Here is a 27,465-nt window from a genome sequence, read left to right on the forward strand (position 1 = left end):
TCAAAGGACTGTATTACAACGCGCAAGCTCCCAACTGAGGGTCACACAAGCACTAAAATGAAAAAAAAAAAAAAAATTCGATCGCCGTTTCTGTTTGTAAAGGGGAACCTTCTGCAGGCACGGGCAGTGGTGGCCCTGACCGGTTTTGCGAGTGTTCTGTTTTACACTTTGGAGGATAGACTTAATGCTTCAGGTTTGAGCTCTAGAAACGGAAGGAAAAATGAACCCAATCACTGTCCGTATTTTATTGTATTGAGAGATTACAGGTGCTTTGGCTGCAGCTATTCTCTGCCCTCGTCCCTGAGTCCACCTAACAAGGATGAAAGAGTCCCAAGAAACTTAATTTCCCCAAATCCTCTTGCGGAGAAGGCGTACGTTATCACAGGACGAAGCTCTGGGGTCAAGGGCTTGAAGAAACGCAATTAAGAGGCCCAACTGGCAGAGTCAGCCCGTCTCGGTGTGGTTTTGTCCTTCCACCCTCACCGTCTAACCTTATTTAGTGTGGTTCTGCCCTCTGCGAAGTCTAGGAATCAAGACTAACTGTCGCTTAGCCGTGGAGCCCTCTGACTCCTCCGCAGCCCCAGCCAGGGGGACTCCAAGGCCGTGGTCGCGTCCTGGGGCGCCTCCGTCAGGGAAAGGGACCCGGGTCCGGGTCCATGCTCTGGCGCGCGACTCCCGTTCAGCAGTTCCCTGCCTGGGACGAAGTCCATGACCTGGCAGCAGGTTCCCGAGGCTTTGCTGAAGGCCTGCCACCTTCCGGTCGCCGGGGTCCTGAGGTGCCTTTGACCGACACTGTCAGCCTGAGCCCTCGGATGAGCGTGATCCTCCATGCTGCGGGTCCCGGGGGCCGCCAAGAGGCACCTTTTCTCCATACGCTTGTGTTTCTCCTGACATTCCTCACCCCACAAGGACGCGCTCTTGCGAAAGAATTCTGCACGCCACGAGTCAGGGGCCCTCGTGGGGTCCCCGGGGCCCTTCCCACTCCTTCCCTCGAGGCCTGAGAACCGCGCGCGACGCCGGCGGGAGCAGCTCCCGGAAGCGAGGCCCACATCCGGGCGCGGAGCCTCGCCGCCGGGGCCGCCTGCGGGCTCTCGGCTCAAGTGTGGCGCCCGCGCAGTGAGGGGTCGGGCCGCGGGATCGTCGCGCCGGGACCTCGTCTGACTGCAGGAGCCGTGCTCTCGCTGGCGCGGAAGGCCCACACCCTGCGAGGAACCAGAAGGACAAAGTCCCGGGCCTGCTCCCGGAAAGATTCAAGAAAGAAGCCAGGCCCGACCGGGGGGTGGCGCACGTTCCCCGAACCCCGGGGCCTCGCCCTCGGTCGGAGCTGGCGGTTTGTGTAGGAGGTGCAAATGCCTTTAGGAATTGGCGGGGAGGAAGTGTGAGTCGGCCTCCGCCCGACATTGTAAGGCTCACAGATCCACCGTCGAAAGAGAATCTTTTGTGCGTCTTCCTCAGTACGCCTCTCTCCCCTCTCTGGCTAGAGCGCCCTGAGCCTTGCTCTCTCCGGGGCTGCCTATCAGTTTGCCCTGCCTTGGGCAGCTAGCTCGTCCTCTCCAGGTGTGTTGGGCCAAGAGGGGTCTGGAGCAAGGCCTGGGGCAGGGCTGGGAGACCTCAAACCTCCTAAGGAGGAGCTTGGTCTTGAGAAGCTGGAAAGTGAACTGACTCTGGCCTTCTGCATTTTTGAAAACATCCATCTACAGAGCGGGAACAACAGAGAAACTGCTGTGTAGTTAATAAAAAAGACTTGGGGAGACCATATCTCAAGAGTTTTCCTAGAGATTGTTTTATAATATCTCAAATTAGAGGGTTGGTATGTATCTTGCCACCAGTAGACTGAATCCTATCTTCCTTCAGACAGGGATTGGGAAACGGAAATACCACCACCTTCCAGCCAAACTTGTGAGGACTGATTGCAGTAGAACTGGTGTTCCAGATGTTGCACTAGAGGCGCTGCAAGTGTGAGCAGGTAATGTGGAGAAGAGTGACATTGTTAACAGAAAGCATCTAATTAACAATGACTTCATTTGATTGGAAAGATGAAAAAGCCTTTTTAAATCAATCCAGATTCACTGGCCTAAGCTCAGCCAATTTATGAATATGGAGCCTGACTCGGGCCTGCTTTCTTTCAAAGATGTCATCTTAGGGGTAATAGCATAGGTGAAGTCATTTGGTTACACTGTGGAAACTTTTATAGTGCCTTCCTTGGGAATTTAATTCAGTGCTTCTTCATTTTATTAGGAACAGACTGACTCCATCAACTGTGCTCTCCCTGTTTAGAGGCAGGACTGCTTGAAGCAATTAGGTTCACCAATTAGCATAGTTTTACTGACCCCAGCAGCAGCACTGCTTCTTAGATTATCCGTTTCTTCAAAGTCAGTGAAAAGCTGGAACACAACATGCTTCCCAGGTGTCCAAGTTGGGGAAATAAGCCCACAAGCAGGGTAGCACAGCAGCAAGCTTTCTTACAGTACCCAAGTGTTTGTTTCGGCAAATTCAGGTGGATTTTTTTCTCCCTTTTTCTGATCCTGGATCCTATAATACTTCCTTACTTTGATATAGCCTTTAAAGCCTCTCTCCTTTGGTTGTGTTTTGGCAGAAGTGCTTTTGAGTAAGTGAATATTCTCCCTTTTCTGTCTGTCTGCATACTAATGATGCCATGGATGGTGTTTTGAAGGTGTACCTATAGGACTTTGCTGTAGTCTCTTCATTGTCACCTCAATCAGTTGGTGGCCAACATCTTTAGTAAAAGGAAATGTTTGGAGCCCAAAGGAGTCTGGGGAAAAAAGGGGCCTTGCTTTTGCCACTGTCATGGATAGTGAAGGGATTACATTTATATAGCTATTGTCTTCCTTTCTCTCCCCTAAAATATATATTTCTCGGTAAGATTTCACTAGATTAAACTGCTGACAGTTCATCAGTAGTAGCAACAATGTAATATCCCTAACCTTATTAAATCAATAAATACTAGATCCATGCATTGAATTAAAAATGCATCAGCATGGCCATGAATTGTAATCATATGGCCATGGACCTCAGAATCGACGATGCCACTCAAAAATTGACTAGTTAGCATTTATTTAACCTTCTTTTTCTGTTCTGGGTCTGTGATTAGATTTTCGAAGTTTTAAGATTTCAGGGACCATTGTGACAGGTTTTGTTTATTTCTTTCACTAATTTTTCACATTTAACTATGAAAATGATGCGTGCATTTAACAGAAGTAATACACTGTGACTTTATTGTTTTTGTCATTAGTTTTCATCTAGGGAATATACTTCCACTCAGAATACATTACTGTAGTAAGACATATTCAGGCACATGAATTTCTACATAAGCATGAATAAATTTAGATGCATATGTTTTTGTATATGTATAAATATACTCAGTGTGAATATATTGCTTATAAGTTTATTTTTAAAAAAGAAATCACATTTAAATTTATCTTTCAGCACTGTCAACTATATTATAAGCCGAACAACTATTTATCATTTTAAAAGAAGTTTTTATTTATAATTTGATTGGCTTGTTGAAATTTATTCCACAAGAGATGAAATTAAAAATTTTCAAGTCTTCAAACTTAACACAATACTTAGGAAGTTATACATATCTTAAACAATTACATTTTATGTGTGAAAAAATACCTTAAATACGGTTTACCAGGAATTGGTCAGTTCTACATTCGTAGATAAATTTACAGTTAGTCCCGTACTGAAAACAAGGAATGTATTTAATACCCGGAAGTTTAATAGAAAAAGTAATATTACTCTAGCCAGATATTTGTTCATACTGATTAATGATGCTAATTATTTAAAAACACGCATCCCCTATTGATGTCAGCCAGCATATATGGTACTGAATTCTGAAGATATAGTCGTTGGGCCTTGGGTTTACTGCACTGTGAAAGAAAAAATCTTTATTTGACGAAATAGGCAATCAACTGAAATCTATCCTCTTTAAATAAACTGATTTCTCAGTATTTTCCCAGTGTTGGTGTAAGTTGTTGTCTGTGATGTCCCCCAGGGCTCTTTCCTCTGCTCTCTGATTTGGTATATAAAAGCAGCTCTGAATGATGGATTACTGTGTCATTGTAGCCTGCGAAGGATTAATTTGTTTCATTGATTTCTCTTTAGGCAGATTGCCAGAATTTGCTGCTTCCCACCTTTCCTTAAGACTTCTAGAAGTAATAGACAGTAATAGCCTAAGACAAATCAGCTCCTTCTTGTAAAAATACAATCATGAAAGTAGGAGTCCTACGAAAGCTATGTCAAACTTTTTATTGGCATACTGGGAGAGCAATTAATAGTCTACTTTATTTGCTTTAGAAATATTTTTAATTGAAAAATTTCCTTGACACGATGACTTAAAACACATCATATTAATAGCATTTATAATGTTTGTCCCATAAACATTTTCTCTAATTTGTAAGGATCTTGTTTAACCCAGGAAAAATAATGTGTTTATGTATTGACACATTATTTCTTTCTATGCCAGATTTTAGAATCAAATAACATGTCAATATAACTTTAAGTCAATTTACCTAAAATATTTATAGGATTATTTGACCCAAAGAATTTTTAGAAACTTTGGACAAGGACAGAGAGTATCAGAGCATAGAAATGGAATTGTTTAAATGTTTAAAGAAAAGATAACTTTTTCTGATTAAAAAAGTAGTATCTGCTCATAACAGAATTTTCAAAAGTTAAAAATGACATTTTGTGTATTTTCTTTAATCCTTTCTTCAAGCATTTATGTTATCTATATATCATATATTTATAAATATATAATATATAAGATTAGCCCGCTTTTTTTCAATTGGCATTATACAATGAAAATTTTTCTATATAATTAAAATTATTATTAAAGTCATTAATATTGACTATAATGGTTTAACATATATATTTATATTTTATTTTATTTTTATTTTATTTACTTTGTATAGTTTTATTATTTGTTTTTATGCCTACAGCACCCGGTCTTCCTAGGTGGTCTCCCATCCAAGTACTAACCAGGCCCGACTCTGCTTACCTTCTTAGTTCAGATGATATTGGACGTATTCACTGCAGCATGGTCATAGACTAACACATATAATTTACCTTTCATCATAAATAAAGTTATGATGAATAGCATTTTAAATGAATCTTAATCATTCCCCTGGTTATTTTCTTATGATATATTTTTAGAATAGAAATTTCTTGGACTGAGGGTATAGGCTGTTTTTTAAGGTACTTGATATTGATTGCCAAATAGTTTTCCAGAAACATTCTTCCAGTTTATACTGGTACTGTTTAAAAAAATTTCTCTGTAGAGGCAGCATTCTAATTCACTTTACATGAGCAGATAAAACAGAACAACGGTCTTGTCCTTGTGTTCTGAAAGCAGTGGTAGCATTTTGCATATACTTAGTCTCTCAGAAGTATTTTCCCAACTGCAGATGTGAAATAGGCTGGTTATACACATCTATTTGTTTCCCTTCTGTAGTGCTGAAAATTATATTGATTTAAGGATCTCAAGTTACACTTTTTATGCAATTAGTTGTGTAGTAAAAACTAATATTGTCATGTGCTAATGTCTTTTTTCCTCTATTGTGCTATGGTAGTAGTCCATGCATTATCAGCAAGTTTATGCTTTTCCTGTGCTTTGCTGAAAGGAAAAAGAAACATCTGTTTCCATTATATATCTGCATCATAATGATAACAATTAAATAGCTATTATAGAAGTATACAGTAAATATATTTTGCTGAATGACCTATACTTTCTTGTTGGAAAATTTCAGAGATTTCAGAGGTACTTAGTTTTCACAGGTAGTTTCCATGTAGACGTTTAGAAAGACCTTTGCTTACTTTATTTAGGTAAATCACTGCAGTTCCTTTTTGTCTCAGAAAAAACAAACAAACAAAACCCCTTGATGATTGAATATTAGGCTCTCAGATGTGATCTGACTATCTTGTTTAGAGTACAAAATATTACATATCTCTGAGTATTTTTATATGGGTTAATCATGGTACTAATAATACAGTTCATTTTGTGTTTTGTGTCATTTCTTATATTTAACTAAGCTGGCAGATTGGAGATTTTATACACACACACACACACACACACACACATATACCTCCTATTTCACTCTCTTTTGTCTTATGTTAGGGGACATAGTAGTGATATTTACCTTTCAAGCTCAGCAGGAGAATGAAATCACACACTATTTCCATTGACTTTTAAAATTCCAGAGAAATGTTTTGGTGGTTACTTAAAAAAAAATGATTAGAAAGTATTTCAGACAAAAAGAATTGTGTGTGTGTGTGTGTGTGTGTGTGGTGCGTGTGTATCTCCATGTGCTCCAGACTCAATTTGGGAAATAAAATGTTATCAGTACAATTGAAGCTCTTCCTGAAGAGATAATCATCATCCTAAATTCGATGATTATGATCTTTTTTGCCTTGTACTTACATTTTTTAATATGGTCTAAAAATTTTACAAGTTATTTGTTTTTTTAGATGACTGGGCATATTTCTCCACTTCACTGTCTTCATCTGTAAAGTTGGGGGTAGGTCTATGTGTTTATTGTTGGTCTTCCAGCCAGAATTAAAAAAGTTCTTTGATTACCTCTTGTTTTCCATATGAAACAAAATAAAACATGACAAACATAAAACAGAGCCCCAGAGAGGTTAAGTAACTTGCCCAAAACCCTATAGTAAATCACAGAGCTGGGAATAAAACTCAAGTTTTTCTGACTTCTATTCAAGCACTCTTTTTTCTTCAGTCCACGTTGCCTGTCATCTTTTGGGTACTGGCTACTGACTGCCGCTCTAGACTGTGATTAAAGGCTATCTATCCCCAGGCTTGTATGATTTTGTGATTGTGGATGCAGGAAAGGTTTTTCTTTTAGAATGTCTTTTCTGTGGAGAGAAACATTGGAGCCATGTCAGCCTGAAAGTTACTTTTAGAAGAACATGGTGTGTCCTGTAGAGCCTGTGGTTCCCTTCTGTATTTTCTGGACTTCCCTGAAAAGAATGATAGTTTGGATATAATGAGGCTTTCAATAGACATCTTACCTTGCAGTTAATTTTTCGATCTCTTCATGGTAATTGGACTAGAAAAATAGGGACGGGCACAAACATAAGTGTCTTTTTATGTATATGTGTATCTAAATTGTGTTATATTTTGGCAGTCAGGACTTCTTCCTTTTTTATGTGGCTTATCCTATGGTCAAATCATTAACCACTTTCTATTTGAAAATGAATTTGTTTCATTTTTCTATTCAGCAGCCAACTTACCAGAGCACTAAAATGAAAGTAACACAGATAGAATAATGTGGAAGCACATTTAAAAAATCTCTTTGGAGAAAAACTCCATTCTAAAAATGGCAACTTAGAATTACGTGCATGTACCTTCTCTTTCAGGTTTTTACTCTAACAAAACTCATTCATTCTTATTGAGATGTGTAAGCTTAAGTCATTATATTCACAGTGTCATGCCTCTTCTATGAAAAAATAGCAATGTAAGTAGAGGTGGAGTTATATACCTTATTGTAAAATCATTCTCACCTAAATATGTTGCTTCAAGACCAAACATTGGTTTAAAAAATTATTCACTTCTTTCTGTAAATACGTGGAAACTTGTAATCATTCTTTTTAGGGCAGATGAAGCTACTAGGAATAGCTTTGTCAATGCTATAAATATTCGCAAGGTAGTTGTGTTTTAACAAGCAAACCAGATATCACATTTTTTTCCCCCAATTGTTTAAGGTCAATTATCTCACGTGTTCAGCAGCTTCTTGTAGAAAAATTTCCCTAGCATATTAGGTTGGGGAGGAGAGACCCCTTGTTATCATACCAGCATTTAGGTACCCCGTTTGTTTAGTCTAAACCAACTCTTTATTTGCTCACACTAAGTATGATTTCTTTCATTTCTATAGCATTTCTATCTGGAGTGGAGGGAAAGGGCCATGTGTGCGCGCATGTGTGTGTGCGTGCGTGCGTGTGTGTGTGTGTGTGTGTGTGTGTATTTCAAAAGGTAATTCTTATCTAGTTGGAATTTCTTTCTGGTGAACATCTGTAATAAGTAATACAGAGTATTTTCTGTACTGGTTAAATTTTTCCATGTTGTTCTAGCAAGTATGTGAAACTCAAGAGAAAAGTTGTGGGCAAAGAAAACTAGCCCCTGATTAACCTGTTTCCTCCTTGACCACAGTATGAATCTGTATGATAGTGGTGAGAATACAGAATCTTAATCACCAAACCAGCAACGTGAAAACCAGAGAGGCCCGGTGAGATTTAAGAATCTATAGTCCATGTATAGTCCCCACGTGTTACCTCACTTTCTTAGTTATAATAGCTCTCTGTAGAAAGGTTATGTGGTGTTTGCAGAAACAACAACAGAATACAGTAAAAGGAAATACTACTAGAATTATAGGTGCTTAAATAGCCGCACTATTTCTGCTTGGTTCTTACTGTCTTCATAGACTAAGTTGAGATTATTTCAAAACTAACATTGACTATGCATTTTCTATTGACACAACCAATAACATTTTTCAGTTGTGACCACAGTATTTGGGGGTAAAAGAGGTAGAATTTTCTTCTACCCCAAAGTGCAAATGTTAGATTTACACTTCATAAAATCTTATTTATGGCCTGTTTTGAATTCGCAGCTCATTAGGATTATTTCCCATAATTCTTAGGAGAATTATGTTACTGTTGTGCTTATTATTCTTGAGGTGTGATAGTTAACACCTGTTTATTGAGTTCTAGTCATGCTTAAGGTGTGTGAGGTAGATAAAGGCATAGTCTTTGCCCTCTGTGGGATAATGATTGATAACGGTCTTTTGACAATAATTAACAGATTATATTTTCTTAATGATATGTATTTTTTGTGATTTACTAGTATTACTATATTAGGACTTTAAAAGAATATGAAAATATATGTGGTTTTCCATTGCTCTTCTTTACCTTTTGAAAAACTCTTAGAATTATAATTTGGGGGTCAGTCAAAATGATATTATATTATTGTTAATAAGTATCTTGAATAAATAGAATATGGCATTTGCTAACATTAAATCAGTTTTTTATTTTTATTTTTTTGTATGGGAAATGATTTATTTTAAAATTATTTTAAAATTTACTTTTCAGTTAGAGTTGGTATTCAATACTCTTTTATATTAATTTCAGGCATATAGCATAGTGGTTAGACATTTATATAATTTACAAAGTGATACTCCCAGATTAGACTGGTACCCACTTAGCACTATACATAATTATTACAATATTATTGATATTTAAAAAACTATAAGATCTCAGAATTTTTCTTAATACTCTGAAGTATTTTGTTTAAATTAAGTATGCCAATCTAATTATCTCTCTGTAAATAAAAAAATCATATAACCATGTTTTTGGGAAAGAGGCCGTAATGTTGGTGATTTAGCAAGAAGTAAGTTAATCTTTTTACAGCTCAGCTAAAAGTCTATTTGAGTTAAATTTAGGAGCTATACTAACTATGAAGGCAAAACATGTTTTTGTAAATATTTAGGGAAAAAACCCTTCGTTTGCTCTTGACCCCACATTATCTTTTGTGCTAAAATTATTGAATTTATTATAGCATTGAACATGTTTTTATAGTTCATCACAATTTATTAAAAGATGCTGAGAATAATTACTATTTTGACTCACAAGAAGTAGGACTGATACATTTCCCAATATGTTGGACCAATGTAGACAGCTGTTTACATAAAAAGGCTAACAAAAATACTACCATTCTCTATAATAATTTCAGTCATTTTAGACTTAGTTTCTTCTATTTCTTTGTATGTGGATGTAGATAAAATTTTAGTTTGTAAGTACTATTGCAATTTCAGTGGAAATATAATTTGTATCTTGTGGAGAGTGTTTGTGTGATTTAACAAGGTCTTTTTGAATTTTGGTGATCACCTGGGTTTTACATTATTTACGTATTTCTCAAAACGAATATATCAATTTCAAAAGAAGTCCCTTTTCAATTCGTTATATTTTAAAGACGAATGTTTTAAATTCATAAGATTTCTATTTAAAAAGAAGAAAAAATACATCAGTAATACCTGGTAGGAAGTTATAGTGGATTATGTCATCCTAGTAGAGTTAACCTATGTCAGTCTAAGTTGTGAAGGTAGTTTTTTTTGGACTGGCTAGGGCTTGGTGATCTGAGAGACTGAGGAAATGGTATTGTAAGAACTTTGAAAGCTGCGTTCCAGGCAATGTTTATGACAGAGCCAAAAGTCACCAAGATCCTATTTTGTATTTCAGTTCCAATATTAATAAGTTTAAATGTGTTTTAAATTTTGACAAATGGTTTAAACTTTTTTAAAGTCCTGCAATATTTTTATATGTAGTACATATGACCAAGACTTCTGTTCTTATATAAGCTTGCCTAATTATTTGTCCTATTCCAGAGAAGTGTAAAAAACCCTTAATCTAGGAATTTTACTTTTTATGTAACTATTAAAACCCTATTATCATAATTATATGCTAAACACATCTCATGTAGTATTTAATTTATTCATGTAAAATGTAAAATTCCCATTTTACTGATGAAATTGAAGCTCAAACATGTTTAAGTGTTTATTTCAAGTCACATAGTTGACGAATAACAGAGCAAGGATTTGAAGTGTATCACTCCAGAACCCATTCCTGATCTATGCTGATTTCATTGCTCCTTATCAAGTAACTCATTGTACTACCTTTTGATTTTATTATGTGTCAGACTGTATTCTCACAGGTACATAAAAATTCATAGAACAACACTCTTAGAAAACAAAGGAACATCTAAATAATTTCATGTTATTCTCATGTCCTAGTATTTATAAGATGGCAACAATCTCCAGTGTTTGATTATGTGATATTCTGTGTGTAAATGGTACTATATAGGATGAAGGATGACTCATATCTAAGAATTTTTTGGGCACTAGATTGGCCTAGTTATTAAATAGCATCTTTGCTACCAGATCGAAAAATGAATAACAAGAAATTTTCTTATTCCTGATTTGCAGTCTTCAAAATGTTTTCATTTTTAGTGACTTTCAGGGAAAAAAAATATCATTTCCCTTAGTAGTATATTATTTTGTCAGGGCTGCTGTAACAAAGTAACATAAATGAAGTAGCTCGAGAAACAGAAATTTATTGTCTCCCAATTCTGGAGGCTAGAAGTACAAGATCAAGGTGTTGGCAGGGTTGGTTCCTTCTGAGGGCTATGAGGGGGAGAATTTATTTTATGCCTCTCTCTTAGCCTGTGGTGGTTTGCTAGAAATCCTTAGTGTTCCTCGGATTGTAGGTGTATCACTCTGATCCCCATCTTCAGTGTCCTCTCTGTGTGTACGTCTGGCTCTGTGTTCAAGTGTCACTTTTTTAAAAGGATACCAGTCATATTGGATTAGAGCCCATCCTAAGGACCTCACTTTAACTTGATCATTTGCAAAGATTGTATTTCTAAATAAGGTCACATTCACACTTACTGAGAATTAGGAATTCAATATCTTTTTAGGGCACACAATTCAACCTGTAACAACAGATAATTTTTTTCTGAGATAATAGATTTGAAAACTCTTTAGTAATGGTTATATACATAAGCTTGTAGTGTATGAAATCATTGGTATGCACATATATCCATAACTAAGTCATGCCTGAATAAGACTGATTTTGCACTAGTATTCCTTTTTTAATTTTGATTTTAATTTAAAAATTTTAAAAATAATTTATTTTTAATTACAATTGGCATATGATATTAGTTTCATATGTGCAACATTGTGATTAGACATTTATATAACTTACAAAGTGATCACTCTGATAAGTCTAGTACTCATCTGACACCATACATAGATATTATAATATTATCGACTATATTCATTATGCTATACTTTATATCTCCATAACTGTTTTGTAACTACAAATTTGTACTTCTTAGTCTCTTCCCCCAGTCCCCTTCTATCTGGAAATCATCAAAATGTTTTCTGTATTTATGAGATTGTTTCTGTGTTTTTTGTTTATTTTGTTCTTTAGATTCCATATGTAAGTGAAATCATGTGGCATTTGTCTTTCTCTGTCTGACTTACTCCACTCAGCATACTATCCTCTAGGTCCATCCACATTGCTGTAGATGACAAGATTTTATTCTTTTTTTATGGCTGAGTAGTAGTTCATTGTATGTATGTACTGCCTCCTCCTCTTTTTTTTCCATTAAAAATTTTATTTATTTAAATTAGTTTCAAGTATGCAGTACATTGGTTAGACAGCTATATAGTTCATAAAACGATTCCCCCAATTGCTCCCTCCCTTGACCCTTCACCTAGCCATCATATTAATGCTAACTGCATTCCCTCTGCTGTGCTCCCTATCCCCATGCCCAACTATCAACTACTAATTTGTACTTCTTTAACGCTTCATCCCATTCTCCCAGTCCCCCAAACCCCTTCCCCTCTGTCCATCACCAAATCGTCCACTATATTTGTAAGTCTGTTTTTGATTAATATGTTCTTTTTGTTCCTTAGATTCCACATATAAGTGAAATCATATGGTATTTATATTTCTCTGTCCGACTTATTTCACTCAGCATAATAACCTCTAGGTCCATCCATTCTGCTGCAAATGGTAGGATTTCAATTTTTTTAATGGCTGAGTAATATTCCATTGTATATATGAACTATAATTTCTTTATCCAATCGTCTGTTGATGGGTATTTAGGTTGCTTCCATATTTTGGCTATTATAAATTGTGCTGCCATTAATATCAGAGTTGCATAGATCTTTACGAATTATTATTATTATTTTTTGAATAAATACCCAGAAGTGGGTCAAAAGGTATATCCATTTTTAATTTTTCGAGAAACTTCCAGACTGTTTTCCATAGTGGCTGTACCAATTTGCAATCCCACCAACAATGTATGCGGGTTCCCTTTTCTCTGAAACCTCGCCAACTCTTGTTTTTTGATTTATTGATGATAGCCATTTGGACAGGTGTGAGAAGATATCTCATTGTGGTTTTAATTTGCATTTCTCTGATGATTAGCAACCTTGAGCATCTTTTCATATGTCTGTTAACCATCTGTATATCCTCTTTGGAGAAGTATCTTTTTAGGTCTTCTGCCCATTTTTTAATTGGATTGTTTATTTTTTTTTGTTGTCGAGTTATTTTGAATATTAACCCCTTATCAGATATATCGTTAGTGAATATCTTCTTCTAGTCGGTTGTCTATTTGTTTTGTGATGGTTTCCTCTTCAGTACAAAACCTTTTTAGTTTGATGTAGTTCTATTTGTTTATTTTTTCTTTTGTTTCCCTTGCTCAAGGAGATATATCTGAAAAGAAATTCCTGTTAGTAATATCAGAGAGTTTACTGACTATGTTTTCTTCTAGAAGTTTTATGGTCTCAGGTCTTATATTTAAGTCTTTAATCCATTTTGAGTCTATTCTTGTATACGGTGTTAGAAGATGATCCAGCTTCTTTTTTTTTTTTTTGCATGTATCTGTCCAATTTTACCAACACCATTTATTGAAGAGACTGTCTTTACCCCATTGTATATTCTTACCTTCTTCGTTGTATATTAAGTGAACGATAGGCATGAATTTATTTCTGGGCTCTCTATTCTGTTCCATTGATCAATGTATCTTTTTTTTATGCCAGTGCCATGCTGTTTTGATTACTGTAGGCCTCTAGTATAATTTGATATCAGATAGTGTGATACCCCCAACTTTGTTCTTTCTCAAGATTGCCATGGCTATTTTTTATGGTTCCATATACATTTTGGATTATTTGTTATAGCTCTCTGAAAAATGCCTTTGATATTTTGATAGAGATTGTATTGAATCTATAGATTGCTTTGGGTAGTATGGCCATTTTAACAATGTTGATTCTTTCTACCCATGAACATGGTATATGCTTCTGTTTATTTATATCTTCTTCAATTTCTTTTTTCAATGACAGGTTTTCTACCTCCTTGGTTAATTTGAATCCCAGATGTTTTATAGTTTTTGACACAATTTTAAATGGGATTGTTTTATTAATTTTTCTTTCTGAAAGTTCAGTGGTGTATAAAAATTGTACTGCCTCTTTGTCCATTCATTCATTGATGGACACCCAGGTAACCTTCATATCTTGACCATTATGAATAATGCTGCAACGAATATATGGATATACACGTTCCTTTGAAGTAGTTGCACTAATATTCTTATAAAAATTGTAGGAAGAACAACCTGGAGAAGTATTCAGGAAGGCTTTCAATGCAAGATGTAATTGGATGTCACAATGTGTGGGGCATATAATGAGTTCTTGGTATTGTATATACAAAATCAGTCTAGTTGGTGGTATGATGAAGTTAGGATATAGGTAAGCATTCAGGACAAGAGGATGTTACAGAAGCAGAAAGAGCATGATTTAAGGTCCTGATGTAAGAATGAGAATTTTATGTATAGTTGGCTGTGGTGGTAAAAGGAGACATTGGAGCCGATTATGTTGTCAAGGAATCCTGGCTCTGGCTCGTTAGGGTTAATACCCATTTTAGCTAAATTTCAAGGAATTGCTCTAGGATTTATTTTTAATTTTATCATGTAGAAAGTTTGAAATATATCACTAACAAGAAGAAAAGTATGACCTGTAGCCTCACTACCCAGAGCTAGTCACTATTAATATTTTGGCATCTTGATGTCATTTGTATGTAATTCCTGTATGCTTTTTCATTGAGATTATAGCATATAAACAGTTTCTAAAATAGATGAGTCTGCAGCATTCTCTAAATATGTATCTGAATTTGAGACCTGTTAGGTAATAGACTTAATAGTCATCGGTAATGAATCAGGTCACGATAAGTACATAAACCATTAGGTCAACCCAGCTTTGTTTCATGTGATTTGGTTCTTTGCTTTCAGTCTTGTCCTTCCTTCCATCTTGCTCACTACTGTCAAGGTCTTTTCAATGGTCACATCATTTTCCTGGCTTACCCCCTTTAGTCATGACAGAGGTCCAGCTTTTTAGCATAATAAGGCATCTCTGTGATCTTTCTCATGCCTTTTCAAAATTTTCCAAAATTTTCTTGAAGTTCTCAGAATATCATGTACCCTTTTGTACCTCTATACATTTTTACCTTTTCCCTCTGCTAGGAATGTTCTTTCTGTATTTGTCCCTCTGTCCAGCAGCTATTTATTCTTTAGTACTCATCTCACATGATGTTCATTTCTAAAGCCTTTATTCTAAGCCAATTTTTCCTTCCTTTTAGTATCTGTAGCACTTTCTACAGAACTTGTTATAAATTGATTACAGGGTATTGTGGTATCTAATTTCCATCTTTTTCTTTTTTACTAGACTGAGTTATTTAAGGGCAGGAATCATGTGTTTTTTATGCCAGTAGTATTTTTATGCTAGCTTTTTATGGCACTTAACAGGGTACCTAGTAGGTGCTCGAGCAAAACATTTGCTGAATGAATAAGTAATCTTGTCTTTTCATGAAATACTATCCTGAAGGAGTGGTGGTTGTAGCTAAAATAAACGATAATTTTGGGGGTAACAGGTGAGGGAGTAAGATGACTAGTTAAGTTCAATTTATCAAACATTTATCAAGCATTTATAATTTGTAAGGTGCTTGGCTGGGCATTGTAGAAATGAGAAACTAAAATGAAAAGGAACTTTAGGAGTTTGCAGCCCAGAGAAGGACTCTCTATTTTGGTGAGTTGATATGGGATGATGGTAAGGAATGTAATCAAGAATTGTTAAAGAGAATGACCCATTAAAATGGAATTGTGACTACAAATATTTGTATAGTGGCTTAAAATTAACAAAGTTAATTTGTTTACAGGTGGCAGTGGACCTAAATTACAGATTGTAGCAGATGTTCTCAACATTTCTATTGAAATTTCCTTATCTTCACTTGTAAGAGGAGTCCCCAGGTCTCATCCCTGTGGTAGCTACCATGATCTGGTATGATGTCAAGTTTTTCCACCTCATTCTTTCTGTATTAGCAGAGAATCTGGGCTAGGAATTAGCTGTTTGTTATTGCAAGCAATTATATAGAACTGAAAGTGGAATGTTTCAATAATGTCAATATTGTGATTTCTTCGAGATTGTATACTATGCCTTGTTATCTTTATACCTGTTCACAGAACCCCCCAGTAGTGAGTGCCTTTCACATCATAGGTACTTAGCATGGTGATTTTGTTTGAATTGTGTCTAGTCATTAACTGCTTCTTACTAATTTTTAAGTTATTAATCTAATTTCTTATTCCCTTAAAAAATAAAGAAGCACATAACAGTAATTTTACTTATACTTAAAAACTATGTCTTCAAGTAAGGTTTAACCAGCTCCTCAAATCTTATGGATATTCAACTGGCAGCTGATAAAACTATATCAGGAATATTTAATTTCAAAACCTCTGTCTGTATAACATGAATGAACACTAGCTAGTAATGAAAATATTTTTATTTTTTTTTTTTATAAAAAGTAGAACTATTTTTCAGAATTCTGGGAAATGTCAAAGTAATTTTGCCTGTAGTCATACTACATTGAATGCTATTGAGACTATTGCTAACATTAACAAAAATATTTTGTAATTTCCTCAGTTATTGCTACTGGTGATGAGGGATATAAAGTTGGCATGCTTTCATGTTTTGAACATTTTCATTATACACTTCTGATTTTATATGTCAGAAGCAATTTTTGTTTTAGTTAAGATAGCTGAGAACATTTTTTATTTAGGGATAGAGGTCAGGCTCTGATTATTTTCATTTTTAGGTCACTATATGTAGAATACAATGAATGTGTGTGAATAAACACATGTACAATTTTGTATTTAAGTATTATACAGTATTTATATATTTCTGTGACTTTATCTTTAGTTCATCAGAACATAATGATTTGGGACCAAGGCATAGATTTCATTTCTATATTGATTGTTTAATTTAGTTATTTTCTGTGACCACTAGTAACACTCATCTTGCAGATATAAGCAGTTGTTCATCAGGGAATTTTGGCAAGAGAGTTGGCTAGATCAGCAAGTCCATCACCACTGTGGAAAAACAACTTGAAGCTCATCTCTATTGACAGTGAGTCAGTGTCATCTTCACAAAAGAAAGATGATGCTAGTATTATTTTATGTTTTCAGTATTATCAAACAGTTCGGTTTAAACTTTGTTTTATGAAACATTTTTGGGATGTTGAACCATAGTGCTTTATCGCTTGAGTCTAAAGGATCACATAGAAATCAAAACTAACAGCAAAAAGGAATGAAAGTCATAATTTGGTGTTTATTAATACATACACCTAAAAGTAGTTTGATTAGCTTCTCTCTCACCTCTGTATTTATTTATATATAACACACACTAGCTAACTTATAATTCAAATGACTTTTATTTGAATGAATATTGGCTAAAACAGAATCACATGTTCTATACTTTAAAATATAGTACTGCTTTCAGGAAGTTTCAGAGTAACTACAGTGTCAATGTAATGATTCTCTTCCATTTTCAAATAGATTATTTGGTCTTTCAACTGGTAGCCATTGTTAATGCTTGCTGTCTCAGCGATAATGGGCGACTATATACATTTAATATTGTAAGAGTTAGTAATGTACTTAGTAATTTATAGTTCAGGTCAATATCATTTAATGCATATTTAATAATCATAACTTCATTTTACTGTACTAATTACATTTGTGACTTGACCCAATCTTATTTAACCATGAAGTATGTGCATATATGAGTGTGGATGAGTGTACATATATGCAAGTATATATAAATAACTTGATACAGTTAGTAATGTTTCTTTGGTCCTCTTCAGTTGTTTTCACTTGAGTTATCTCTGTTGTCTGGTTGTCAAAGTAAATTTTCTTTTATAGTCTTGCTTTTCTAGTATTCTGCCTTTTTTGTTACTGTTATTGTTATTATGTCTTTACTTTTTTTCTTTCAAGGAATAAGCAAATCCCAAGGTCACATACTTGTAGAATTGATGCACACTGAAATCAAATGAAAGGCCCAACTGCGAGGAGAGGATCCTTATTCTACAGGTACATACCATTACATGATTATAACCAGCTTTACCATCTGTGCTATATGTTTTTGTAAGAGGCCATGAAATAAAAAAAGGAATAACATGGCACTATATTTGGAGAAAAGTTTTATTGTAAAATTTTATTTTCCTCAAAAAGGCTCTGAGTAGTTCTATAGTAAGATTGGACTCTCCCCATGTGCTATAAGTAATTATTGAGAGTAACGATGCATTTTTCAAAATTTTGTTCTTTGAATATATTATTTTTAGGTGACTTATTATTGTTATTATCATCATTGTTATTATTAATTTTCACATGAGGACTACCTTAAACATTTTTGATTAGACTAGACTTTGGACATTTCTTTAATATTATAATGTAAGTTTAACAAAATTATTTAGTCTGTTAACTTGAGTTTATCATGACAAGTAATTTCCATTATAGTTATAATAATAAAATACTACTTATTGAATAATTAATATTGTCTCAGCTCTATCCTTAAGTGCTTTCAATATCTCATTATATCTTCACAACAGTTATATGGGGTAGGAATAATTATCCCAGGTTTATAGAAAAGGAAACTAAGACTCAAAGAGTTTAATAATTTGCATAATGTTAGTAACTGATCCAGGATTTCAACCCTGGACTATCTGACCTCAGAGCTTCTACTCAAACCTTCATTACAGAACTGCTTTGTTAAGTTTGCGTGAAGCTTTTATGTGTGCAACTTGAGACAGAGCTGCTTCACTTTTGAAGCATAGTCTGGTTAGTTCACAATGATTTTGTACTACTGACTTAGGTATACCAAAATGTGACTGGCTAAAACCATTTGCTTTTGTGACTTTATGTGGGTATAACTTTTGACGGTCTTTAGTAGATTATGCATACTTAATGTTGTGTGTGTATGCAAATGAACATATCACATGTATGAATTTAAGAATCTTGATGATGCTACCTTGGAAAATTTGGTGTCTCTTTAGTGTCCGCCCCACTTTTTAGGTAGTAGAATTGTTTAATTCACAAGTTTGCTTGAGGGTGAGACTCTTGTTCTGGGAAATTATTTATATATTAATATAAAACGGGTAGTTTAAAATGTTGATATTGGTTCTCTAACAGATACATAATGAAATGTGAAATATTTGTTTGACCATTGCTGAGGAAGGCCAAATGTATAAATTGACCTTATGGAAACCTATGATCCTGTGATTTTTATACTTAAAATTCTTCAGTAGTTTATGTTTTTTGTAAAATATAGATTATGTTCTCTTTAATAACAGGTCTTTTATTATTGAGCCATTGCATACTGCTTCAAGCTTACCTCTGGCAGCCCTCCTTATCACCCAGCATCATATATACATACTCCTTAAATGCTGACCTTAGTTAAACTGAATAGCTTGTAGTCACCTTACATGATTAGTTATTTGGCACTTTTGTCTTCATTAATATTATCCTTCTTACTATTATGATCTTTCCTCTTTGCTCCCTGGTAAATAGCAACTTTTCATTCAAGACTCAACTTTGTTATCTCTTTGAAGACTTTCCTGACTACTGACCTGTCATTGAAACTTTTCAGTATTTAGGTCTATTCTAGAACCTATATTTTACTGAGCTTATTTATTTATATGCCTCTTTGTAACTAGACTATAGATTTTTAAAGGGGAAATACAAAAGCTGTGTGTCTAATTAATTTTCGTATCTCCAGTTTGTAGCATAATACCTAGCATAGAGTAGATTCTTAATAAACATTTGTTGAATGAATGAATGAATAGTTAATCACTATAGGAAAGAAAAGATGATCCTCACAGTTGGTGTGATAACAGTGATAAAACGAATTCCAAGGTAGGGTGTACTTTTCAGGGAAGAGTCAGTTTGGAAGATAGCATCTTTCCTAAGATCTCACCATAATCATACTTGCTTCTTAGAGTGTATGTCTAGAATTTTATTTTATTTATTATTGGAAATTTACCCATTAAGTTTAGATAGTTGAATTTTTTCATAAGTATTATATTTCAGTAATGAGTGATAATCTTGACTTAAGAACTCTATTACTTTCCTTAAGGAGGTCCACATGTGTTCTGGTGTTATAATCAGTCTAAAGTGGAAAAGAACCCTTCTGCTTGAAATTTATGAAAAGTGAGTAAAAACTGAGCCTATTTGTTATCACATTTAAAGTTCCATTTGCTTTAAACCTATGTAATTCTTACGTTATACACTTCTGATTAAAATGCTGATAATGGCCAATGTTATTAGAATGACAAAGTCTTAGATAGCTTAGTAGTTTACATTTTGAAAAACACTCATTTATTATATTACCCCTTTAGGAACATGACAAACTTAAAGTTGGCCTATATTTTTTCTATTTATAATTTAATAAGATTATATTAGTTAGAAGTCAAATGTTCTTTGACCATCAGCTTATAATTTTTACTGAAGAAATGCTATACAATGAAGATACTAAAAGGAAGCTTAAGGCTTCTGATATCAACTAGATTCTGTTAAATGGTTTTATTTATTTTACAATGTTATATAGAAACAGCTTAAGAAAATATACTGACTTATAATGAGCTATACTGAAATAGTGTATTCACTAAATAAATAAAATGAGGCAAGTGGTTGGAAGGAATGACATTTTCTTGGTGCAAGCTATAAACACTAAGACTTATTTTGTAGGAAGGCATTAAATACCGGTCATTCAACTTGTATATCCTTTAGCCTACTTAATAGTCAAAAATTTCTAAGTAAATATGTGATTTAATTTGTGCTGCTGAGAAATAGCTATCAAAAATGGCAATAAAAGTCACATAATGAAATAAGAATACTAAAAAAATCCAGGGATTTTACCGTGGCTCATTATTCATTCAATTTCTGGCAGCCTTCATGATTACAAATCACTTGATTGACTAACTAGACATCCTCAAAGTGAATTATGAATCAGGTTCATTTTTCCTGGTTGATAGTTGGCACATGCTGTAACTCTTACACTTTATGATATATCAAATTCTTGTAACAGTAATAAGAGTTATAATCAACTCTTTATTTTAGGAAAACTAAATTGCCTTTTCAAAAAATAAAATGTGGCTGCTAATATTTTAACAACGCAATGTAATTTCTGCCTTTGTATCCCAGGGTGAAATTCACAGTAATGACGTTATTTTTCAGATTAAAAAAAAAATCTTTAGAATGTTTTTGTAGGCATAAAACTCCTACTGATATCGGTTCTATAGGCTCCTTGAGCAGTTGCCTGAGCCTAGGTTCCAGAAACAATTACATTACTTTCATGGTATTTAAAAAATATATTATGGTAGAATTGTACATATTTAACATTTTTATTTTGAAGGGAATATAGTTTTCAATACCAAATAAGGCCACAAAGTTGCAAACTTAAAAATGTGGAGCAATTTAATGATTATTAGAAAGAGTATCTTTTTGAGTAGGAAAAGGGTCCATAGTGACCTGAATCTTCAATCTTTTCATTCATAAAACTGAATCCAGGGGGTCAATTCTACTTTCAAATGATTTCTGTTTTCTTTTGACTTAATAAGAATTCTTCATGCATAGCTACACTGGCACTTGAGTGGCAGAAAATGGCTATAGTACAACTACATTTTCTTTAATCCCATCCACCCAAGCAACTGAAAATAAAGTAGGTGCTTGCTCTTTAATGTGAAATATTAAAAATTGGAGAATCTTGAACAAAATTCAGTCATTACTTTAGCAAAGTGAGATTCTTGCATTGGAAATTCACAGGCATGGGAATGTAGGAAACCAATTGTTTAACAAAGTTATTATGAGATCCTTTTACTAATAATGAAATTGCATATAATAGAGTAATTCTGTGTTTCTAATGAAGGCGAAATCATCAAAGTTAAAGTAAGCTTTGCATATATAGGATCACAGAATTGTACTGCCATACTTTCCTGCTATGTAAAAGCAGAGTAATTAGTATCTAAGAGTTACAGTACCTTTTAACATTATTTTATTTAATGAATAAGATTTATTTATAACTAAAAGTTGTTTTATTGCTATTTCATTGTCTTTAAACATGTTTTTCAAAAAATTTTTTGAGTAATGTTCTACTACACTAATTTACATAAAATATAGAATAGTAATGCATGATTACACATAATTTTATAAACAGAATTATAAGCTTTTTATTTTACTGTTTTATTCTCTTTAAAATTATCTAAAGTTGTTGCATTTATGCTTTAGCTACCTTGAAATTTAATTTTTAATTCCCTACACCATCAATTATGTGCCTGGTAGTTAAAATTGCTATTAAACATCATTGATGGAATTAAAATTTTATTCCTAAATAGGCAGTTATTAATATATATATAATCAATTATTATATTCATGTAAAAAGTATTTCCAAAACATTAATTCTCCAAAGATGTTTTTTAACAATATAAACTATCTTGGTAGAATTGGACTTAAAAAATTAGAAATGGAAAAAGGATCAGTTTATTAATTTAAAAAAATCTTTAAATTTTTTTTATAACTTTTATAGATTTTGTGATATGATCATAAACTAAACTGGTGCCATAACATGCTGCCTTTTTACCTCTGTGACATAGCTATACATTTAGAATCTAGAAGCATTATTATACTTCTTTAGGTATATCGAAGTAAGCAATATATAGTAAAATGGGCTTTTGTTGGTGCAACCTGGCCATAAGACTTGGGAATGGAAGACTGGGTGGAAAGGAGGAGAAAAAATATATTTTTTGTGGTCACAGAAATATTGAATTATTTTGATTATTTGTTTATGTTAAGTAAAATAGATTACTAGATTGTCGCCATTTTGTGATATACAACCGGATTGTTTCCCTTGAATAATTTAGCATTAGGACAGCAATTATGAGATAACATCAGTCTTTTAAAGTGCAAAAGATTTGAATTTTATCGAGGTCTATTTATCAAAAAAAATTTAAATGAACCATGTTTTTGGCATCGTATTTAAGAAATTTTTGCCTGATACAAGGTCTTGAAGATAATCACCTGTGTTTTCTTTTAAAAGTTTAATTGTTTTAGCTCTAATATTTATGTTTGTGATCTATTTTATGTTACTTTTTGTGTATAGTGTGAGATAAATGTCTAACTTCATCTTTTGGCATATGGATATTCACTTTTCTTAGTACCACTCATTAAACAGGCTATTCTTTATACCTCAATGAATTTCTTTTGCACTTTTGTTGAAAATCAGTTGATCATGAATATAAAGATTAATTCTGTACTCCCAATTCTGTTCTAGTGATCTATACGTCTGTCTTGTACCAGTACCACATTGTATTGATAACTACTGAAGTTGCTTTATATTAAGTTTTGAAATTGAGAAGTATAAGTTGTCCAGTTTTGTTCTTTTTCAAAATTGTTTTGGCTATTCAGATCTTTTGCAATTCTATATAAATTTTAGAATTATCTTGTTCATTTCCGCTAAAAGGGCTGTTGAAATTCTGGTAGAGATTGTATTGAATAGATAAATCAATCTGGGGAGAATTGTCGTCTTAACGATATTGAAATTTCCACACAATGGACTTGACATCTGACCTTCTTTTAAAGGTAATCTTTCTCTCCCTCTCCCTCAGTTGCCTTTAAGGTCTTTCTCTCTCTTTTTGGTTTTAAACAGTTTCATAATGTGTTTAAGTATAAATTTCCTTTAATTTATACTGCTTGGGAATTTTTTTGACTTCTTGAATATGTGAGTGGGTACCTTGTATTGGTCCTGGAAATTTTGTTGATGTCTTCAAATATTATTTTTTATTGAATCTATAATACTGTTAATTTGGTAAAATACACTATTTATGTACTACTAAAAGATAAAAAAATACTAATATGTCTTAATAATAGTATTATGTGATGTGTGAATTGGTCATACTGATCTTGGTTGCTTAGAAATTTGGCTTTTATCCAAAGAATTTGGCAAACATTTTCTCAGTTACATTGCTTGACACACAGTCTTTTACATGTCTATCTGTAAGAAAGCTTAGCAAAATTTCATATACTTGTATATTTTTGTCTTAGGTCCCATAAGTAATTAGTTGTTGCTTTGCAAGATTTCTGAGTCAATTCAGACTGTTATAACACAATACCATAAACTGGGTGGCTTAAACAATAGACATTTGTTTCTCACAGTTCTGAAGGCTGGGGAGTCCAAGATCAAGGTATTAGCAGATTCATTATCTTGTGAGGGCCCTATTCCTGTTTAGGAAATGGCCATCATCTTGCCATATGATCACATGTTGGCGAGAGAGATTGTATTTTTTATATCTTTTCTTATTAGGGCATTAATACCATTCATGAGGGCTTCATCCTCAAAACCTAGTTTCCTCGCAAAGGCCCTACCTTAAATGCCATTGAATTGGGATTAGGACTTCAACATATAAACGTTTGGGGGACACAGACATTTAGCCTGTAGCATGTGAATAAAATGACCACTCATTTTTGGCCTTTATTTCAGTTATGAATATTTGCTTCACTAATGTCAGATTGTGTGGCTCTATATACACAATATGTACAGTATGTATCAATAACTTCTTAATTGCAAATCATAATTTTTAAAATTTACTTTTTAAGGTGTATAACATGATGATTTAATATACGAATACATTATGAAATGATTACCACAATTAAGTTAATTAATGTATCTATTACTTCACATAGTTACCTTTTTTTTGTGATAACACTTAAGATACACTCTCATCAAATTTCAAGTATACAATATAGTATTATTAACTTTAGTGTTGTACATTAGGTCCTCAGAGCATATTTATCTTATAACTAAAAGTTTGTACTCTATGACCAACATGTCCCCATTTTCCCCACCCCCACCCCTGGCAATCACTGTTCTACTCTCTGGTTCTGTAAGTTTGAATTTTTAGATTCTATATGTAAGTGAGATCATACAGTATTTGTCTTTCTCTCTTTTACTTATTTCATTTAGCATAATGTCCTCCAGGTTCATCCATATTGTTGTAAATGACCGAATTTCCTTCTTTTTAATGGCTGAATAATATTCCATTGTAAGCACACATACATATACATGTTCTTTATCCATTCATCCATTGATGGACACTTAGATTGTTTCCATATCTTGGCTAGTTTTGAATAATACTTCAATCAGCTTAGGAGTGCAGATATCTTTTTGAGATAAAGATTTTATTATTTTCTTTGGATATATACATAGGCAGGATTGCTAGGTTTGTGGTAGCCCTATTCTTAATTTCTTTGAGAACCGCCATACTTTTTTCCATAATAGCTGTATCAATTTATATTTCAACCAACAGTGTGTGAGAGGCCCCTTTTTTCCACACCCTCATCAACACTTGTTATTTCTCATCTTTTTGATAATAGTCTTCCAAACAGGTGTGATAGATCTTATGGTTTTTGATTTGCATTTTCCTGATGATTATATATATATATATATATATATATCCATTTGCCATTTGTATGTCTTCTTAGGAAAAATGTATATTCAGATTCTTTGCCCATTTTTTAATCAGGTTATTTGTTTTACCTCTATTGAATTGTATTATTTATATCTTTTGGATATTGTCCCTTAGTAGACATATAATTTGCAAATATTGAGTTTTAAGTTTCAATCATATTTTTCATTTCTAGAAATTCCATCTGATTCTTTTTCAAATCTGCTTTTTCAATTTTTGTATTTTCATAGACCAGGTATTTTTAAGCACACCATTTAAAAAAAATGTAGTAAGCATAGTTTTATAATTTGTGTCTGATAGGTCTAATATTTGAAGTCCTAATGGGTCTCTCTCAGTTGTCTTTCATACACGCAGGCTTTTGCTAGTGGTTTTTTGTTTCCCTGCATGCTTGGTTATCTTTCTCATTGATGTTACAAAGTTATTTGGAAAGTTCTGGAGGCTTAGAATAAAGTTAACTTCCTATAGGGAGGATTTGCATTTGCTTTTGACAAAGAATTTAGGAACATTCAACCAAACTCGCAGATTGAGGTTCCCTAGTCTACCCAGGTTAATGACAACCTGGTCAGCAAATTCCCATAAGGGCCAAAGACTTTTAATAATAAAAGATTGGGATTTTAATGGTTTCATAAACTTTTAATCCATTTAGAGTTAATTTTTATGAGTGGTATAAGATAGGGGTCCAATTTCATGCTTTTCCATCTAACAAAAGAGGTTCTCACTCTTTTACTTTTCTTTTTTCCCTCTGTAGCTTTTAGTGCCAAAACAACCTTCCCTGAAGCCCTAGGAATGAGATTGGGAATAGGGAGAGAGATATCATTCTAGATATTGTCTTTGAGGTTCAACTTAATATGGAGAGGTTTTTCTATTAGACATCTCACCTTACATGAGGTTTTTATACCTTTGATATTTTAAAATTGAAGCTTAAATTTGCCAGCTAACAAATGTCCTCAAAGCAAAACTGGCTTAGGTGATTGATGTTCTGCTTACTAGAGAGATAGCATTGGGTTTGATATTTCAACCAGAATTTGGCCCAATGGTTCCCCATTATGTCAGTTCAGTGATTTAAAGTGATTGCATTTTTAAAACATTCTTTATTTTTAGTTTTTAGTAGGAGGGATGGTTTTAAGTAGTGCTTCTCAGCTGGGATGATTTTGTTCCCCCAAGGCATGTTTGGCAATGTGTGGAGACATTTTTTTTTTTGTCTTTTACAGTTGGGGTTAGGGGAGCTACTGGCATCTAGTCAGTAGAAACCAGTGATGCTTCTAAACATTCTACAGTGCATATGACAGTCTCCCACAATATAGAATTATCTAGCCCCAAATGCTGATAATGCCAATGTCTAAATAACTTAGCCTTTCATTACTGTAAATAGAAGTTCAAGAAGATAGTTTATAATTTAAAATTTGGAAGTTTGTATAAAATGTCACACATTTTCACAAATTTTATTTCATACTAATTTATATCAAGTTTTATATTACAACTACAGAACATTTCCTAAATCAGTTTTTATTTATGAATATTACTATTCAGATCACATTTTTTCATATAATATTTTTTATACTAGCACAATGAAGTGATACTTAATGACAGGGATATGTTCTGAGAAATGCATCGTTAGGCGATTTTACTGTTGTGTGAATACCATATAGTTATACTTACACAAAGCTGGATGGTATAGCCTACTACTGTGATTATATGCATTATGCTTTTATATGACTGGCAATGCAATGTGTTTGTTTATGCCAGCATCACCATAAACATGTGAATAATGGATTGTGCCACAACAGTAGGACGAATATGATGTCACTAGGCAATAGGAATTTTTCAGCTCCATTATAATCTTGTGGGACCACCATCTCACATGTGGGCTATTGTTGACCTAAACATCACTTTGTGGCACATGACTGCACTTGTCAGGGTTGTAACTAGGGTAAGGTGAGCAATGCACTTGCTTTAGGCACAAAATCCACAATGAACAGAATGTCAAAAATTTAAATAAAGACAGAATAACTAACAGTGTTGTGCTATACAGGCATACCT

At 33.8% G+C, this 27,465-nt stretch overlaps 1 long non-coding RNA gene across 4 annotated transcripts in view; it reads left to right on the forward strand.

Moving 5' to 3' along the window:
* LOC107520790 overlaps positions 1 to 27,465 on the forward strand; it is a 147,213-nt gene that overhangs the window by 7,199 nt on the left and 112,549 nt on the right. Inside the window, exons 1-6 of one of the 4 annotated variants that reach the window (XR_004952399.1) lie at positions 1,137 to 1,343; positions 1,855 to 1,966; positions 15,799 to 15,920; positions 16,940 to 17,042; positions 17,906 to 18,001; positions 20,043 to 20,116. This is a non-coding gene — a long non-coding RNA (uncharacterized LOC107520790). Of the gene's footprint in view, positions 1 to 1,136; positions 1,344 to 1,419; positions 1,441 to 1,477; positions 1,558 to 1,854; positions 1,967 to 15,798; positions 15,921 to 16,939; positions 17,043 to 17,905; positions 18,002 to 20,042; positions 20,117 to 27,465 lie in introns of those variants that run through there. The other 3 variants (XR_001599407.2, XR_001599406.2, XR_004952398.1) reach the window with 3 other exon arrangements.

Source organism: Rousettus aegyptiacus, unplaced genomic scaffold, assembly GCF_014176215.1.
Source record: "Rousettus aegyptiacus isolate mRouAeg1 unplaced genomic scaffold, mRouAeg1.p scaffold_m13_p_8, whole genome shotgun sequence".
Taxonomy (NCBI): domain Eukaryota; kingdom Metazoa; phylum Chordata; class Mammalia; order Chiroptera; family Pteropodidae; genus Rousettus; species Rousettus aegyptiacus.